This window comes from Anser anser (assembly GCF_964211835.1).
Source record: "Anser anser genome assembly, chromosome: 1".
NCBI lineage: Eukaryota > Metazoa > Chordata > Aves > Anseriformes > Anatidae > Anser > Anser anser.
In genome coordinates this window covers 117,645,747-117,663,880 of record NC_139720.1, presented here as the reverse complement: position 1 = coordinate 117,663,880, position 18,134 = coordinate 117,645,747, and the positions used below count along the sequence as shown (strand labels likewise).

The 18,134-nt window shown below is 48.9% G+C and overlaps 2 long non-coding RNA genes across 3 annotated transcripts; both read left to right on the top strand.

Moving 5' to 3' along the window:
* Window positions 1-420: 420 nt before the first annotated feature.
* On the top strand, window positions 421-12,675 carry LOC310885992. Of its 2 annotated transcripts, XR_014575068.1 has the most exons (6): window positions 421-719; window positions 3,797-3,850; window positions 5,430-9,476; window positions 10,341-10,533; window positions 10,650-10,716; window positions 11,751-12,675. It is a non-coding gene; the product is annotated as an uncharacterized lncRNA (long non-coding RNA). The 2 variants fall into 2 exon arrangements; XR_014575069.1 differs by having other exon boundaries at window positions 421-2,962; window positions 10,650-12,675.
* Window positions 12,676-14,688: 2,013 nt separating this feature from the next.
* Window positions 14,689-16,501, top strand: LOC310885997. The gene is made up of 2 exons (XR_014575073.1): window positions 14,689-14,865; window positions 15,175-16,501. It is a non-coding gene; the product is annotated as an uncharacterized lncRNA (long non-coding RNA).
* The last annotated feature ends 1,633 nt before the right edge of the window (window positions 16,502-18,134 follow it).

The following is an 18,134-nucleotide window of genomic DNA, read 5'->3' as shown; positions in this document are numbered from 1 at the left end:
GTGCCTTTCCTGAAATTTATCGCCAATCTTTTTTTTTTTTTTAATACTTTTAGTTTGTTAAACAGACTAAAATATATAAGCAGTTATTAAAATATGTAAACGGCACTTAGCTCTCCCCTTTCCACTTTTATTATTTATGGCACCCAACACCAATATTTTGCTCAGCTCTGACTGCCAGCTGATCACACCTTCCTAAGTGACTGGGACCAGCGCCGTGGTGCTCTGCTCCCAGCGCTGCGCCCCTTGCTAGGAGACAAAATAGGAGGCCTGGCCTCACCTCACCTAGAGCAAATAGTGTCACTCTGGAGGGTTTGCTGTACTGTTTTGATGTGGCACCATGTGGAATTCATCGGAGGCAAAGGTAATTTTTTTTCCTGTGAGTTTTTTTTTAAATAAGATTTTTTGATGCTTAGGGGGTATTAAAGGCAGAAAACCATGCCCTGAATGTTGACCTTGCAAAAAAGCTCAGATGAGGACAAGCACTTTCTGTACAGCTGTGACAATTCGGGCCAAAAAAGGCTTTTCTTCCGATTGGAAAAAAAAGCGTGGAGGACTGCTGACCAGTTATAATTATCCTTCCTCTGTTTAGGCAACAGCAACCAGCCCAACTTGTTGCAGGCAACAAAGCCCATCCCTGCTCCCAACCTCTGGACTCTGGCAAGAGCTGTGCGAGCGGCAGCCCCAGAGGAAGGACACCAGGCTGAGGGAGCACTTGAGTGGTGGGAGAGCCCTTGCCAGGCATGGGGGACAGGGTCTTGGCTGGTGTGACTCGAACGATGGGGTTATGGGGAGAGATGGGGAAGCCTCTGAGGCTGGGGAGACAGAGGACGGTGCAGAAGGACAGTGCTTCAACTTTGGAAACGTGTGGGCGATGCTGCCCCTTCTACGCGGCTGAATTTGCTTGTGGGAGCAAGGCAGGTCGTGGTGAGACGTAAGTGGGTGCTGCGTGAATCCCCTGCACACGCGTCTCAGGTGGGCTCGCGGCCTGACTCAGCACGGAGGGAGGGCAGACTTCCTTCTCGGGCGCAGCGTAGGAGCTCAGAGCAAGCTCCTGATTCATGCTTTGAGTGGGCCAGTTTCACAACTCTCCCAGTGAATCTTTGAAATTGGATAAGAGCAAAGCCACAGTCAGAGAAGCTTCTTGCATTTCTGAGCGCAGAGCCACTGCTGTTTCATTATGATCTAGTGTTTCATTGACCAACCTCGGCTTGGGAAACAGCACAGAGACGTGGTAAAATACGATCTGTGAAAAGCTGATACGTTGAAGAACAAAAAGCTCGAACCATGAATTAAAAGAGTTGGGTGGTCTTACAATTAAAGAACCTCTTTTTTCCCCCCTTTAAACTTATTACGGCTGTGAACCTGAAACTACCAGATATCCTCAAGAGGCAAGACAAAACAGCAGTGAGCATGGGGCCGCCTGCCCCGGGCATGGTAAGGCGATGCTGAAGCCTTCATCTGTGGCTGATGTGCTCTGGAGGCTACCAAGCACGGCTGGGACTTGCCGTCGCTGACAGGGGACTTTGGCCACCACCCAAGTGACACCGTGGATACTGAGGATGGAACTGTGTTAATGAAGATTCTGCTAAAGAGGAATAAAGAATGAAGAGGAATTCTTCTTCCTTTTGAAGAGGAATCCGTGTTCCGCGGGTGAATGAGGCAGCTGGAAGATGGCTGTTTCTTTGTGCCGTCTTCCCGCGGGGTGTCTCTGCCTCTGGAAAACCAGTAGGTGCCTTCAGGAATGAGGAACATCAATAAGATAAGCACCCCCAGGATCCTCCATGATAAGAAGAACCGAGGGGTCACAGAGGCACAGTATGTCCTCCTCCTGGCAGGGACGCAGCGATGCTGTGGGCAGCCACTGAGCTGAAAAGTGCCAGGGTGCTGGCTCTGGCCACACGAGGGTTGTGCTGAAAAGGGCTTGTCACAAAGGAGATGAGCACAATGCCTTTCAGATGGCTGCTGCACTTCAGGGGAGGGTCAGGCTGGGTGTCAGGAAAAGGTTCTGCACCCAGAGGGTGGTCGGGCACTGGGACAGGCTCCACAGGGACGTGGTCATGGCACTGAGCCTGTCAGAGTTCAAGAAGCCTCTGGACAAGGCTCTCAGACATAGGGTATGATTTTTGTGTGGTCCTGTGTGGAGCCAGGAGTTGGACTCGATGATCCTTGTGGGTCCCTTCCAGCTCAGGAAATTCTTTGATTCTGTGATTCCCAGCTCCAGAGGAAAGGAGGAGGCAAGGCACCAGGGCAGCAGCAGATGCCCACGCTGACCTGGCCCATCGAGCCCCTGTGGCACGTCCACTGTAGAGCAGCATTCAAAGAGCAAAGAGACTGGCATGCTGCTGCCAAAAGCATTGCTGCTGCCTTCAGTCTGTCCTTTATACATATATGATCCGTGTTGTGAGCTCTCATGAAGCTCCTGCACACTGTGGGAGCCACCTGCAGCTCTGCTAGCGGGCTGCTGCAGCGAGAAGGGGCGCAGTGCGGGATGCAAGAAAAAGCCAGACGAGTTTCCTGCTCTTGTGGCTGCAACGGGGGAGCTTAGCGACTTGATAGCATGCACCAGAGAGCTCAAAACCAGAGGCAAGTAGAGACAATCTGGTGTTTACCATCTTGAAATACCTCCTAGGTTTTAAACCAGCAAGGAGCCTTCTCTACAATTTTGTGATATTGTTGAGCTTATTTAAAGAAAGCATGTAAAGAGGTTTAGAAAGCAGCACGACCAGCTAACTAGCTACAAAAATAGCTGAAGAAATAATAAAATAGATGCCGTACCTCTATGACCATGTTGAGGCAAAATAACAGTAAAAAAAAAAAAAAAAAAAAAAAGCTGGCGAGTCTGAAGCAATGTGTACAGGAATTCTGTTGTTGTTTTTTGTTCCTACGCACATGCCATTCGTGTGAGGTGGTGTTTGTGCTCCGCTCGCCATGGCTGCGAACGTCACTGTCTGGCACTGCGCAGGTAATGGATTCGGGGCAGCTTGCAGGTGGCGGCACAAGGCTGCGCTTGTTTTCCTTTCCTTTTTGATTAACCACGCTCCTCCTGCACCAAGGTCACGGCGTGGCGGGGAGAAAAACGGGAGAGGAGAAAAAATGGAAAAGTATGCGCAAGAAGAGGTGGAAATTAAAAAGTTTGGGAGCCCTCTCCGCTGCCCCTACCTCTCCCCAGCACACCGATAGCACTGGGGCTGGTGGCCGGCTCTCCACCTGTGTGCTGCCTGTGCCAAATTGTGGGTGCTTATGGACCTCAGAGGATCAGGGCTTCGGGGCTGCATGGGGATGCCCGAGGGATATAGGCGCTCGGCATCGCTGGGGCTGGGCTCTGCTCATGGCCTCGGGTGCTCTTTGCAGTCAGCATTTGGGTACGAGGCAAAGCTGTCGCGGGTGGGAGATGCCAAGCTCTTGCCCCCAGCACCCTCGCTTGGCTCTCTACAACACAGGAGTCCACGTCCCTGGGGTGAAACAATATGTGGGGTTTTTAGCAGCCTAGCGAACAGCTTGCTTCCTGCACGGGTTTTGTTGCCTTGGCTTTATTTATTTATTTTAAGGTTACAGAGCATCAAAGAAACATAGGAAGCCGGGGACGTTTGCCACTATAGAAATGCTACCTCGCTGGAAGGGAAGTCATTTCTAGCCAGACGACTCAATGTTTGTTATCCTTCGGTTAATACAGCCAAACGTAACTTGAGTACCTGAGGCAGCTGGAGCAAAAAACCAAGCTAACTTCAGCCCATGCATTAAGGATTCTCCGTCTGAGAGCTGTCTCAAGCAAAGCCCCTTGTTTTTGCTTTTTCAGGCTGACCGCCAACAAGATATAAAGAGGAAGCTGGGCATCCCTGATAATATTAAGGTAAAGCAAACATACGGTTTTAATAAATAACAGCAACAACAAAACCAAAGAACCTTTCAGGACTACTTTACAAGTACGACTCCTTGGTGATGTCTCAGCACATTCTTAATTTTTCTGCTCCAATTTCTTTTCCTTCTTGTTGCTAGGCCTTGAGCGGTCACTTGTAGGGATTAGGCATGATTTGTACACAAGTGCATAAAAACCTATTGGCCCAGGGGGCCACTAAATAGTCACTATAATAGTGATTTCCTCCAGGATCCCTCCTCCATAAACCCACGCTCTAGCAAATGAAAGCACCTCAGTCCAGGAGCCAGAAGTGCTTCAAGAAATGTGGAAAAAGAGCAAGTCGTCAGTCCTGGGGTGACGCTAGGAGCGGGTGATGCTCCATGCTACAGACAAAGGAGCGACAAGAGCCTTGTCCTCTGCCCACATGGACCGAAGGGTTACACCTCTCCCTTATTCTACATCTAATAAATGATTTAACCCTGAGGACTCCGAAAGACTTTCAATGCCATAAACAGGTCCTCCTGTCCCGTGTCCTGTCTTGAGCTGCATCCGCCAGCATGACGAGCTGGGGCATGGAAGGAGCCTGGGAGGAGAGGTGTTTTCCAGCCGCGGCAGCCTGTCACCAGCAAGGTGTGATTATCTGAAGTGCAAGCGTAAGGCACAAACAAATATGATCACTGGATGGTAATTGTGTTTCTTTGTTTGAAACATGGAAGCCGTCTAGGAAATATATATCTAAGAGGGATTTTATAAAGCACAGACAACTTGGGTAAAACATTCTGGAGACTGAGAATTTCAGCTTTTTATGAGATTTGTGATATTTGCTGATTTCAGTTACTGAAATGAGACAAGCCTGCTATATTACAGTCAGTGTTCCTGCTTCCTCCTTGGAAAGGTATGGGGGGGGGGGGGGTGGAAGAAAAAAAAAAGATTAAAGGCAAAAACAACTCTGAGCAGAACGAGAGAGAATCATTTCAAGTTTTGGGTGTAGTTTCAGGTTGTTCTTTATTTTATCTGAACCGGTTGTCCCACCCCTAATTACAACAGCATTAACACATTCCTGGGTGTGGCCACTTGAAATTCTCAAGTGGCCAAAAAATTTTCAGCTACGTAATGTACTTAAGGTGTGTATCAGCGGACCACTTTCAATCATGTATCCAGAGCCACAGAAACACAGCGCGGTCCCGCTGGCTTCTCCACCGGCCTCTGACCCTGTGTTTGCTTTAGTCCAGGAGGACCACGCCGTTCCTTTCCTCTAAGGTCGAACCTTAGTCAGCATCGCTGCGGGTTGTAGTCTCCCCGCCGCAGCCCAGATGGGCAGATAAAGCACGCTGGCAGTCCTACAGAAGGAACAGCGGGGCCCTAGCAGCTCTCACCGCATTTCCATCAGGAGTTTTGGGGGCGAGGCTTTTTCTTTTCAGCTTTGCCCAGGTGACGCTGCTGGCAGTCTTGTCCATCTCTTTCTCCCTTTGTGGGTTTTTCTCAAGCCAGGTAGAAAATACAGTTCCCACGGCAGATGGTGCAGCTAGACACCTGGCTTTTACTCACCAGTGGCTTTTATCTTGTTTCTTAGGGCCCGTGGTAAATGGCAGTGCGTGCGAGACATCACTTACAGTACGTTTGTGCGTGAAGCCTCCTCTGGATAATCTGATAGCTTCATAGCACCCAGCAGCCTAATTTGGCTTCAAAACACGGAGTTTCTCCCTCTTCTGACTCCACGAAGACAAGCAACATTTGGAAAGCTTTCCCAACAAACCGAGATAAGGTTCGCTGCTTCTGAAAGTATGCATTGTTAGTAGCCACATGGATATTTACAAGCCTACCGTAAAAAATAAACATGCCGTGGCACTGGACTGAAAGCCAAGAAAAACTGATCTAACATCTAAGAACACGGGCTGCAGCGCTGGGTTTCATGAGCTGTGTGTGGGAAGACTCAGAAGTTTGGATGCTCCACCGGGACCTGGAAGCACAAAGGTGCTGCACAGTTGGTTTTCCCTTTTCAGTTTGGTTGACTGGTTTCTCATGAAATTTGGCTTGGTTTGGTCTTATTCTTCATTCTTCTCAGCTGTTTTGCCTGCAGAGGCTGGTGTTGGAAGCTCGGCGTGAGAATCGCCTTTCCTTTTCGTCCTAGCTATTAAGAAGTGAGGACACTCCGGAGCTCTCGCGGAGGGACGTGGATGAAATTCCAGCCTCATGGTGGAGACGCATGCCTGGTCGATGGGTTGGGACCCCTCATCTCTCCTTAAGCGTGGGTTTTAAGTTGTCATGCAAAGTGAAATGTTGTCAACGGGTGAAACTGAGCTGCGCCTTTCTTCCTCCCTTTTTGTGTCATCTCATACGCTCAGGACAGGCATGTAGAGGACACAAGGTGGGGGTCAGGATCCTTTGCATAGAGAATGGGAAAATAGCGGCTCTCCCGTGGTAAATAGGAAGTCTTTATCTCTCAGCACTGAATAAATAATCCTGCAGAAATACTGAAAACGATCAAAGAACAAGTGAATCTTTTAGCTTTCCTTATGCATGCTCTTCCTGCTTTTACTTTTCTTACCATCAGTTTGTGTTTATTAGGTTCTGCGAACTTTTAATTTATTTTTCAAGGTATTTTCTGATACCCTGTAAATATTTGGTGCCAAACACCTAATAACTTAGGCCGGTGATCCAGACTGGTGTCAGCAGCAGTGCTCAGGGCTGCACTGTGTGTTACGCAGCCCTGTAAAACATCTAATCTGACAGACGGGTGAGAGGCTTTGAGAAGATCTGGAGATGATACAATATGATATGATATGCTGCTACCAAAATGCTCAATGTGGATTCTTTTACTGAAAAAAAAAAAAAAAACCACAATTTGCGATGGTTGCTCACATTAAAGAGAAGGCCCAGTACTACCACAAAGCAGACAGAAGTGTGAACAACTAACGGCAGTAGACTCATTGCTATTAAAATAAAAGGTAGGCAGAGGTTTCCGGGACTTGCTCTTCACAGTTTTTTTTCTGGCAAAGGGCTCATCAAGGACAGGACACATCGGAGGACCGCGAACTTTTTTTAGTTGTGGCAACAAGAGCACCAGCGACATGTAAACACAAGCCCCAGATAAGCTGGAAAGGTTATCTTTCGTTTAAAAGTCATCCTTGCCGTAGATCAAGCCAGACACAATCTGTATGCTTCCCAAAGGGAGGAAATCTTGCTCTCGTGTACCCAGGAATAGCAACATCCATTTGCTGTGTACCCACTTTTGCCTGCCTCTAAGCGAACACTGCGCCGATCTCCCTTGCAGATGGCGTACTTCTGAGCAGCAGGCCACAGCAACAGCACCCATGGACAAGCATGTTTCTGTGCTAAATGTATGCCAGAAATGTCGAGGAATCTTTTAAGCACACACAAAGACACCTCAGGAGCCAGAGGCTTTCAGGAGAGCTCAAACCATGCTTCGGCGTCTAAAGAAGGGACAGCATTTCAGCATCCTGTGCCTGTAGCCAAAGAGGTAACTTCTGTGAGCAGGCAGAATACTTCAGAAAACCCAGTGTCTATTTTTAGTGATGAAAATGTATATGAGAGTCTCTGGAAATCCTTCTACAACTGAGGCTTAGTGTCCCTTTGAACATCTGATCTCAGTTTTTGTCAGTCTCTCTCTGCAGTGAGCTGAAGTAAATCATGCGGTCACTGGGGTTTTCAGACGGGTATTTTCTGTAGTTTATCTATACACGAACATCTTGCTGTGCTCTTCAAGTGGCCACGTGCCTCGATATAGCAGCTGCCTCTTCTGCTTCATTAGAAGAAATAAAGGGGAAATGGTGCTGCAATGCAGGATGGAAAATGCCAAGGTCAGATGGTATGATGCTTGCATGGCCACTGAGAACTTGGTTTGCTGGAGGTGTGGACCTAAGAACTGCCATTATCAAAGGAGAAAGGGCAGGATACGGTAGATTATAGTGGGGAAAAAAGTCCTGGGTAATACAGGTTGTGGAAAACGCTGAGTCCGGACGCCTGAAAGGGTCTTCATGGGACCAGCCAGCATCCAGCCAGTTGTAGGGCCAGGTTTGGGTCAACACGACCTTACTCCTTTGGGTCCTCCCAAACGCATCTGCAGGGTGCTCCCCAGGGGCACAGGAGAGGGCTCTTCAGCTGAAGCCCACCCCACACCTGCACCACCCACTGCCACAAGGAGCCAAGGCCACCGAGTGAGGGAAATGACACAGCAGCCGCTGCTGAGAGGGTGCTGCCGTGCTTCCTGTCGAGCAGCAGAGAGGTTTTAACTGCTGTGCCTCGCTTCCTGCCCCGTGTAATGCTGCTTTCTCAGTGCTGCCCTGCATTCGCTCTGGGGACAAGGGCGAGGAGGAAGGAGAGCCCAGATGGTCGCATTCAAAAGCTCCGAGAAACAAAAGGTCCCCCCCCTCCTTTTCCACACGGGCTGCTGGCTGCAGCTGGCTGCCCCTCGCCTTGGCTTTGCCCTGCTAAAGGATGCAGTGAAAGGAGATCCCCGAGCAGAGCGCCGGGGTTTCACCGCGCTCCTGAATCACGCCGCTTTCTCTCGGTGACGTGCCGGAGGTGCCTGTCAGAAAGCCCTGCCAGCCACCACCTTCCGCTTTAAAGGTTATTCGGCGGCATCAAGGGATTCCCTCAAATGACTGCGAAAAGTCTCTCTGAGCAAATTACGAAGCTTTTATTTATTTTTTTTTCCGTTCCTTTCTGAAGGAGAGGATTTGTGTTACCATAGCCATTGAGCCCCTGTCCTTCTCCAGCTGAGCCTGCGGCTCTGCCCGGCCTCCCAGAGCAAGTCAACCATGTCACCAGATTTTCCCAAGGAAAGCCTAGGTGCAGCTACAGGTCACCCTGAAGACAATCCTCCCTGTGACCACGGTCTCTTTTTAATCAAGCAACCGTGACTCAGTCACTTACAGGAGGTCTTTACAGGCACCTGGGGACGGTGCGGATGGGGTGGGTGTACCTCGTCCCGCTGTGAGCGCCTGCAGATAGCTCTGTTTGCTCTGGGCTCCCTTTATCGTCAGTGGGGAATAGCAGGCGTTCCTATGCCGTGAGTCATCCCATCTCTTTTAGACATCATCTACCCAAGGATGAGGCAAACTGTGTCCTAGAAATGCCTGCTTCTCCCCATTTTCCATACACAGCTAACTCAGGTGTAAATGTTTTAGGCCTTTGTTTCCTATTTGTTCACAAACACAGATGCTTCCAAAGGAAAAAGGAATTTCCTCCTCCTCTACCCTTTTCTTTTATGATTTCTCATCTACAGTTGTTTTGGGACTGCAGATGAATTCTGTCCTGTGATACTTCAGGGACTAGCCCTCTCTGTTCCCTCCTCCCAGGTGTGATTTAAGAACCCAAATCTGGAAGACTGGTCACCACCTGGTTGCGTGGCATCCTTTGAAGGAGTGGGTGACCGAGTCTTGATGCAATAGCTGTGCTTCAGCTAGGAAAAAATGTTGCTTGCCTACAAGAATTTTGTCTCTTTGATGTGTTGAATATGTATTTACATTCTGTTACAGATCAGGGAGCTGTAGGCACCGTTCAAAAATAAATCGCAGATACCATTGTTCTCCAGTTGGTCTGCTCCCTCCTACCCATGTCTCCGGAGCAGATAGCTGGATTCTTGTTTGGGGGCCTGGTGAGTTTCAAGACAGGGCTTCTGTCTGGTATTTCCCCATTATCATGGCCCCGATCCAGTGACATATTTTCATGCCTGGCTCCAGCCAGAGGGGGCCACACATGAACATGGGATTGGGCATGGGCTTGGGGCTTTGGCTGTATCAGGACCTTCCTAAAGAATCCGACTCAGTGCGATTCCTCTCTTTCCTGCTGCTTGCTTATTGCCAGTGTTTCTACTCCCCATAGGTGCTGGGAAAGGCATGTCCTCGCTTTCAGTCAGAAATGATATCATCACCTGCCCTTAGCAATGTTATTCTCTTTCCTGCTGAGCTTAGGCAATACTGCAACATGCCTAAACAGTGCATCCACAACAAGTAATGGCATCATCTTGCTTTCAAAACAAATCTGTGGTGGGTGGAATTAGCCATGCTGAATGATGCTGGCCTGATTGATAATGATCAGTGAAGAAACTGCTTCAGCTATTCAGTCATTCACCTCTGGTCACCCTCATTTTGGAGAGGGTGGGAACTACTTGTACTCTGTCTTCATACCACCAAGAGGAAGAACTGCTGGTATTTTTTAATCAAATGTCCATTTAGACGGGTGATTGGTAAAGAACGGGGGGGAAAGAGGGGCATTTCCACATCACCTGTTGTGGTTGTCCCTAATCTGTCTCCTCGGTTTATTTCTGCCTTCTGCCCCTAATGCAAATCTGGCTGCTCCCTTGAACAACAAAAACCACAAAACACCTGCCTGCAGCCTGTCCTGTGCACATATAGATGTGGTATTTCCTTCCTGAGCTAAAAGGATATCTGAGTAAAGGGAAGAGCACTCAGTTTGTGGTAAACAGTTTGGCTGAGTTTTGCTTGTTATGTGTGTCCAGTTTTTCAGAAATGTGTGAGAATGAGTTCAAAGAACATCCAGCTGGTTCTGTCATCTCCAAGCCTGATCTTCCACCTTTCCAGAGGACAGCTGCCTTGAGAGCAGCGTAACTCGGAGCTGCATGCTCATAACACGAAGTAGAAGAGATGGGCCTATCTCTGTCCTTCGATTCTCCATAGGCAAAATTATTACAGGTGGGGCAAAACACAAAGTCTATGTTTTAGGATGCCTAGTGTCTCCCATTACATAAAACCCTGTGTTAAGACATTTGCCAGACTGCAAGTGTTTGAAATCAAGTTTTTCATTACAGGTGTCTGCATCATCTGGAAGCGACATCCACTGAAATGTTTCCTAGAAAAAGGTTAGGGCAGAACAAGGTATGTATCTTGTTTTTAAGGACCTGTTCTTCAAACTGCTGTATTGGTCCCCATGTTCTAGAGCACAAGATCTGAAATATGGCAGGAATTGTGTTAAGGATGGATGTGTTTTTCCCCTTTTCTGTGAAAAACCAACTTAAATTATGAACTTTCTCATGAATAGCACAAAAAGAGGAGGCCAGGTGAAGACAGGAAGATGGACTAGAAGATGGTAAGCCAGAGCTTTAAGAGAAAAGAGTAAGGCCTGGGAGAAGGTAAGGGAGGTGAGATGGGGGCACATGAGCAGAAGAGAAAAGGATATGGGTATCAGGAGAGTTTGTGAAGGGAAGGCAGAAATTCTGGTCTGATTCAGAGAAAGGAAGGAGGAGGAGATATCTGGGAAAGGAGTTGGAGATGGGGTCACTAGGAGAGGGCTGAGGTTTCCCCCAGGAATTTGAGAGAAAAGACTGAAGAGAGGTGAGGTCCTTCTGCAGAGTGCAAAGGGACATGTTGTCCAAGGGAGCAGTGCTTTGGCCTCTGGTGTTGTAGGACAGAGGGACATCTTCAGTGGGACACAGGAGGCAGAACCCTGTGGTTAGATAAAGGTTGGTTTGTCTCTTTGAAGAGACAAGGCTAAACGGAAGCTGAAGGGCAAGAAGAGAGCATTATCAGAGACTAGACTTCAATGTCAGGATGCTGGGAGGCAGGAACTGGAACCAGGAGCAGGTCTGAGCTGCAAGGAGGCAGGGCTTGGGCACAGGGCAGCAGGCTGGTGCCTGGCAGAGCAGCCGAGGGCACCTGGGGAGGATTGTGTTGTGGCTGGAGAACCGTGCAGCTAATCCTCAGTTGTCTGAGCTTGTTAGACCTTAGATGCTAGAGAGGCTGAGTGCTGCCAACTGCAAGGCTGATAGCTCTGGCTGGGGGAAGGCTGGCTGGAAATGATGGGGACTTCAGCTGGAGTCACAGGAGAGGACAGCCAGGGAGTTAAAGGGGAGAAGAAGGCAGGGCTGCCAGGAAGATGCTTGCTGACCTCTTACTCTTCCTCCCAACTCCAGGGTGTCAAGCCTGCACAGGGCACACAGAAAAACACTTACTGCCTTGAGTGTACACCACTCTCGAACACAGACTGGAAACCAAGCTGGAGAGTCCTACGGTTGTTCTGCTGCCAACAAAGCCTCCTGAAATGTATTAATTACATGTGTCTGCTTATGTATAGATTGGTAACAGGGGTGCCCCAAATACATATACATGTAAAATGCAAGTAAGTGTATCTAAAAGTGTATCTTAAAGTGCATAGAAGTGTAAAATGAATATTGTATATTTTCCCAGTCTGAATCTCAAATATCTCTTGCCTAAAACGATGTCTTAGAGTCCGGAACTCTATTTGAACCTACTCTGCAAAGCTTGTGTTGCAATGGGAAACAAGTGGCTGACACCAAACTGTAACCAGCTGTTCCTTCAGTTTGGCTATAAGTGGAAGCAGGAGAATTTGACTTGCAGACATGCTGCAGGCTTTCTGATGCAGCTTAATGTGGTAGTGTCTTTCAAAGACACTGAGCCCTCTATAACGCTGAGTGCTGGGAAAGCTCAGGCTCTGAGAGCGTCACACTTCCAGTTCCAGCACCAAAACTAATATATCCATTCTTGTTGTCTCTTCCTCAATTTTCCAGCTTTAAATGGATTTTGTGAAGCCGGGTGGGGCCACTTGGCAAATGTCATGATACATTAGTGATGGGGAGTTCAGAAAACACTGAAATAATTGGGTTTTAGAGCAGTGCTGGAGAGAGGTGCAGCACAAAAGGCCTGCAGCCACAAGTTCATGGGCACAGAACAGGCTGAAGACTAAAACAGCAGTGCACTGGCCATCTCATGCTCTGAGTGAGGTAAGAACTTGAGGAGCAGGCAATTAGAAATTGTTTCCCAAGGCAGACAGACAAAGACGATGATGTAAGGCCACAGGTGGCCTTAATCATAGCGTTTCCTAACTTTGGACTCCGCACCTCCATTAATGTTGTTTGTAAGGAGCGCATTACGTGCTGTGAGGAACTGATGCTGAAGAACAAACATCAGCTATATGAGCAGGATTTCCCTGCTATGAGGGCAGACTTTGCCTGAAGGACCACCCTCCAGACATCCCGCATGCAGACAAGTCTGCAGGCACCACTTAGGGAGCTGGTGCTTCCATAGGAAGGCTTCATATTGGGTGCCCTTCAGGACATAATTAAGGGGAGGGAAATGACTTGTTCTTAAAGGAGATACACCCTTCTTCCCCTTACATTTACATCTGTCGGGGCCTTGAGGACACTAACAACCCTTAATGGCCTGGACCAGTCTCACCTGGGGCCTTCCCCCACACCCAGCCCGTGGGTCCAGGAGACCAATTTCAGCTCGGCCTGGGTCTGTCTGTCCCTGCCTGGCCCATGCTTTAGGTGTGACTGTCTCCAACCCTGTCTCCCAGATGGCTCTGAGGTCTGTGCTGCTGAGAGCCTGTCTCCAGCATACTGTGGGCTCTTTGAAAATCTCCTCAGGACAGCGCTGCTCATTCTGGTACCTCCTGAGCGTGAAGGTTTCATGCTGGTCATGAGCTGGGCCATCCTCATCCTGGTCAGGAGAAGAAGGCATAGAAACCCTTCTCTGATTCAGTAGCTGGCCGATACTATCCTCTTACTACGGTCCAGCCCTCTGCCTTGCCATCTCACCTTGAGGCTTTGCTGCCAGGAGGCAAAATGCTCTGTAAAATCTCCGCGAGAGCTGCTGACCACGCTGAGGAAGCAGGTGTATCGGGCGGGCCGTGCACAATGCCTGCCTGCTTGCCAGTTTTCCTGCTCACTGGGCATAACACCGTGGGTCAATATGTAACTTGGGGTAATGGCTTCAGATGACACCGAGAACAGCAAAGAAACATCCCACACGATACTCTGTGTGTGTGCCGTGTGGTTTTGGAGGGGAAGGGGGAGGCCTGAGGTGAAAATCCAACCTGCTCAGCTACAGCTACTTTGATCCTGCTGGGCCAAAATAGATTCAGGTTATGGGAGGTTTAGGAACAGACTGACTAGCTGTCCCCTCTACAAATCTCTTTCCAGGCTAATCTGCAGGAGCAGACAGAGTATGAGAAATTTTCCTTGGGATAGTCCCAGATTGTTCTGATCTAAAAAAAGGGCATGAGGACTCTCAGAAGAGACCACACTCCCTTGTGACGTGAAGCCCTTGTGCGCAGCAGAAAGAGAGTTTTGACCGTTCTTGGAAAAAGACAGAACTCGGTGGAAGTGGGCTCAGAAATTTGCAATAAAAAATTAAGCCTTGGAGATTTCACTCTAATAGCTGTGCGTGTCCAAGCGTGCTGCTGCCCGACTGGCTCCGTCTTGCACTGTCTCCCCTCCTCGTGCCCCTTCCACCTGCCCCGCATCTGTGCCTTCTCATTCATCAGGCACTGCTCCTCATCTAATCGAAGCCTCCGGCACGGCTGCGGGCCAGATGGCACCAACCCCTCTGGCCGAGCGCCAGTAAAGCCCAGGAACTTGCCAGTTTGCGTTGGCTGCTGCCATGTATTTAGCTTTCTTTCACATTTTTGTGATAATACATCATGTGGGTTTTGTGTGTGCGTGTGTCTTTTCCTCCATCTATTCTAGAGCATTAATTTAGATCCAGTCCTCGTGGATCTTCTTGGCTCATTGATTTAGTTTTGTAGGTCCCTCTCACTGGACCTCACTGCACACTGGATTGTGAGCTTCTGAGGAAAACCAAAAAAAAAGGGGGTTTATAAAGCTCCTGGCAAGGTGACCCCCCTGTCCTGATTGAGGTATAGGCAAATGCCAGCGTAAGACAAACAAAAGGAAAATAAGTTTGACTTCAAATAGTCCTTGAAGCCGGTTCTTACAGCACCTCATCAGTATTTGCCTGTGTAAGGTGACACTGTCAGGCTGCTTTGCTTTGTGTTAGCGGCAAGTTTGGTGATGGTTCCTTGCTCTTGTGATCTATCATGGATCTTGTGATCTATCATGGATCTTGTGATATTTGTTGCTTTCTAAAAGCCTGGATGTTTGTGGTCACATGAGAATCTGAGACATCAGTTTTTCTGCTGTTTCTAGGCCTCATGGTCATAGGGAAATGGTTAAGGGCCTCCACGGTGAACCTGAAGACAAGGATATCAGAAGACAAATAGACCTTCAGGTAGGCTGAGGTTTCGTTGTTTACCTATCTTCTTGTCCTTTTCAAAGCACACTGCTTGAGTCACTCTAATCCAATGTCACGGTGTGGGGAAGCTTGAATCATGAACTTTCAAGCACGCAAGATTGGTTGTATTTTATTTAGGTAGCAGCTCTGTGTTACTCTCCTAGCTTATACATCCTCCTCAGGCTTGCTCTTTATCCTGACATTAGACCATAAGTGTGTTTTCCTCAGGAGCAGTGAGTACAGCAGTTGGAGAGGAGACTGGTAAGCCATCAGAGAACTCATCTTTTCTTACCCACGGTTTTCTAGGGAAAAAAGACTGCACCACGCTGAGGTTATGGACAGCTTTGGAAAGTCCAGCACGGAAGTTCTGCTGTGGTTGCCCCCCTCTCAATCAGTATGGGATTTCCCCCATCTCGGCCCCGCAATTTCTAGCTCTCCTAAGTATGGAAACTGGGAAACAATGGAAAAAATGAGGCAGCCTGCCCTTTCAGAAGACATTTTGTAATGTCACTGTGCTTCCCTGCTCACAGCCCGTAGGTGATGTTGATCGTGTTTACAGGAAATGCCATGAGCAATTTGCAAAGCGAAAGCAGCTTACTCTCGGGTTAGGGCTTGCCTGGCTGGGAAGTGCCGCACCGCGTGCTTGGAGAGGAGCAGCCTGGGGAGAAGCTTGTGCAGTTCTTCTTCCAATGGTGGTGCAGAAACGCAAGGGCAGCTTGAGGCCAGCGTGACATGTCAGAAAGCTCTAGCTTAAAGTTGCCACCTTACTAGAGGAAGCCATTTCTAGCCCCTTTTTCACCTTATCCTGTTGTATATTTACTCCAGGATATGGCACAGATTAAGCCCAAGAGCACACATACCAAGCGCTTCTGTCTGTCCCAACAAATTCCCTCCCTCAGTGTATCACATCACATTTCTGCTAGTCTGGAACTGGAGATGGATTTGGCATTTCTGTGGGCTTACACCAGGGCTGCGAAGACTCCTCAGCCACTATCTGGAAAGTAGAAGAGACACAGTGTTGAAAAAACTTGTGCTTTTCAGTCCCTCTCAGGGGCCTACAGCTCTTGGGGACAGCAGGTGGCTGCTGAGCTCTCCAGGTAGCCCTGCTCATGCCTCCGTGCTCCCACAAACAGTGCGATTCCCGAGCATGTTGAGAGCTCTCCCTGCTCCGTTCCTCCCTTCCCATGTTTCCTTGAAATCCTCTACTTGCCATTCAGAGTGAAAATCTGGGTTATACAGTGCAATTTCTCCCCAGTAAGTTCTAGTACAAAAACTGGGGGGAATGGGCTAGTGGGTGGGAAGGAGGAGAGCAATGGAAATGTACCACAGCACCACATCTATTCAGCTCCTTGTTTCATGGTGGGGTACCAGCCTCACCAAGAGCTCCTAGCCAAGATCTCCTACATCTTCTGTGGGCAGGATGGATGACACTAAACCCAGCCGTGCCCTCAACACCACCTGGAGAGACGTCAGCCTGCACTGGCTTTCCACTGCGTGCACCAGCAAATAGGGCAAGGCACTAGCTGCACGTGGTCCCCAGCCTGCATCACTTTTCAACCAACAAACAGCATTTTCAGCCTGCAGAAAATGAAAATAAATAAATAAATCATAGCCCTAAGAGGTCTCAATGGAATTGCTGTGGATTTAAGATGTGTTGTGGCTGCTTTCAGTCTCTCCACTCACTCTTTGCATCGCACCACTGCCTGCTGCAGATCCCTGTCTGACTGTGCCTTTTTCCCAGCCCCTGCAGGGCTGGCAAAGTTGGCCACATTGCACAAGGCAAAAGCCTCAGCAGTGGCTGGGGGAAGGAAGCAGAAGCCTGAAGATGTGCCTTGTAGCAGGACTTAGCCAGGGAACACCTTCCCGTCTGCAGGGTAATTCTTTTAAGTAACGCAGTGCCTTACCTTACCCTATTGCACATTTGACCCGCTCTGTCCCCACTATAACCAGCTGCACTGAATATTGACAGAGACCAGGACCTGCCTCTGTGGGAAACCATCTTCCACGAGTGCTCAGCCCTGTCTGAGACCACCCCTGTGTCCCTGCTCCTTCTCCTCAGCACAGCCATCACTTTGTGCCTGATTTTGACAGGCTGAGCTGTGTCTCCCGTGAGCCAATGCACTGTAGTTTATGCCTATGCACTCCTGTGCTGTCATTCCCAGCCCGCTATCATTTCACATCAGGGTGCTCTGCACTCCACCTTTCAGCTCCTTCTCATTACTGTGGGCATGCACATGCCATTATTAGTACTCCGAGACGCAGAACGGGGCCGGGTTCCTGTGCCAGGATCTGTAAGGAATGATCCTGCCAGGGAGCAAACGCAGCTGAGCTCAAGAAATAGGGCAGGCAGGGAGCACACCCAGCAGTCAGAGGCAAGGGAGGCTGCCTGCATTTAGGCAGCACTGGCGCTTCCTGGCATTTCTCCTTGTCCTTGCAGAAAGGAAAAGATAAAAGAAGTACCCAGCCCAGCAGAACTCTTGATTTAGTGCTCCCTCTTCTTCTCAAGGTGTAGCAACCTGCCAGGGACGTGGAGGCGCACAGAGGGAGGTGGAGAGACATGGAGAAACATGGCAGGATATGGGGCGATGTGGAAAGACGTGGAGGAATGTGTAGGGACATGGAGGAACATAGAGGAGGGCAGGATCTGGGGCAGGTGTGGAGAGGCATCCCATGAGCCTGCAGCTGGAGGTGCCTGGTCAAAACCCTGGGTTGATCTGGGAAGAGGGAGGTTGCCTAAGACTAATTTCTTGTACTGCTTGGTGGGCTCAGAGCAGGGAGAAGGCAGCTGGTGCTGTTTTGGCCATGTGCTTAGTGTGTTTGTACCTTGCCTGTCGGCAGGAGGAAACCTGCCTTATGAGCATCGTGCCTGGCTGGCAGGATTGATATCTGCCCCATCACCCTTTCCAGCAGAGCTTCTTTACCCAAAACACTGTTTGAGTAAAGAATCAAACTGTTGACATGAGTACAGTAGAGATAGCAGTGAAATGTCTAAAGCCAAATGGCTCTCTTAGTAAAGTGAAAGTAATACCCTGGAATAAATGCAGCTTTCTTGTAAGAAAGTGAGCAAATCTGTGCTTTGTTTTCTTTGGCTATTTATGCTATAATCATTCTTTGACTTGATCTAATAGCTGTGGTATGCTTCTTACCAACTTCTTGTAGCACGCAAAGAATAGGCATGAGCTTTGTCTCCCCTGCCTCCCTTTGCCTTCATTTCAAAAATTATAGATCCTGTTAAGCTGTGCTTACACTCACATGAAAGATTTAGG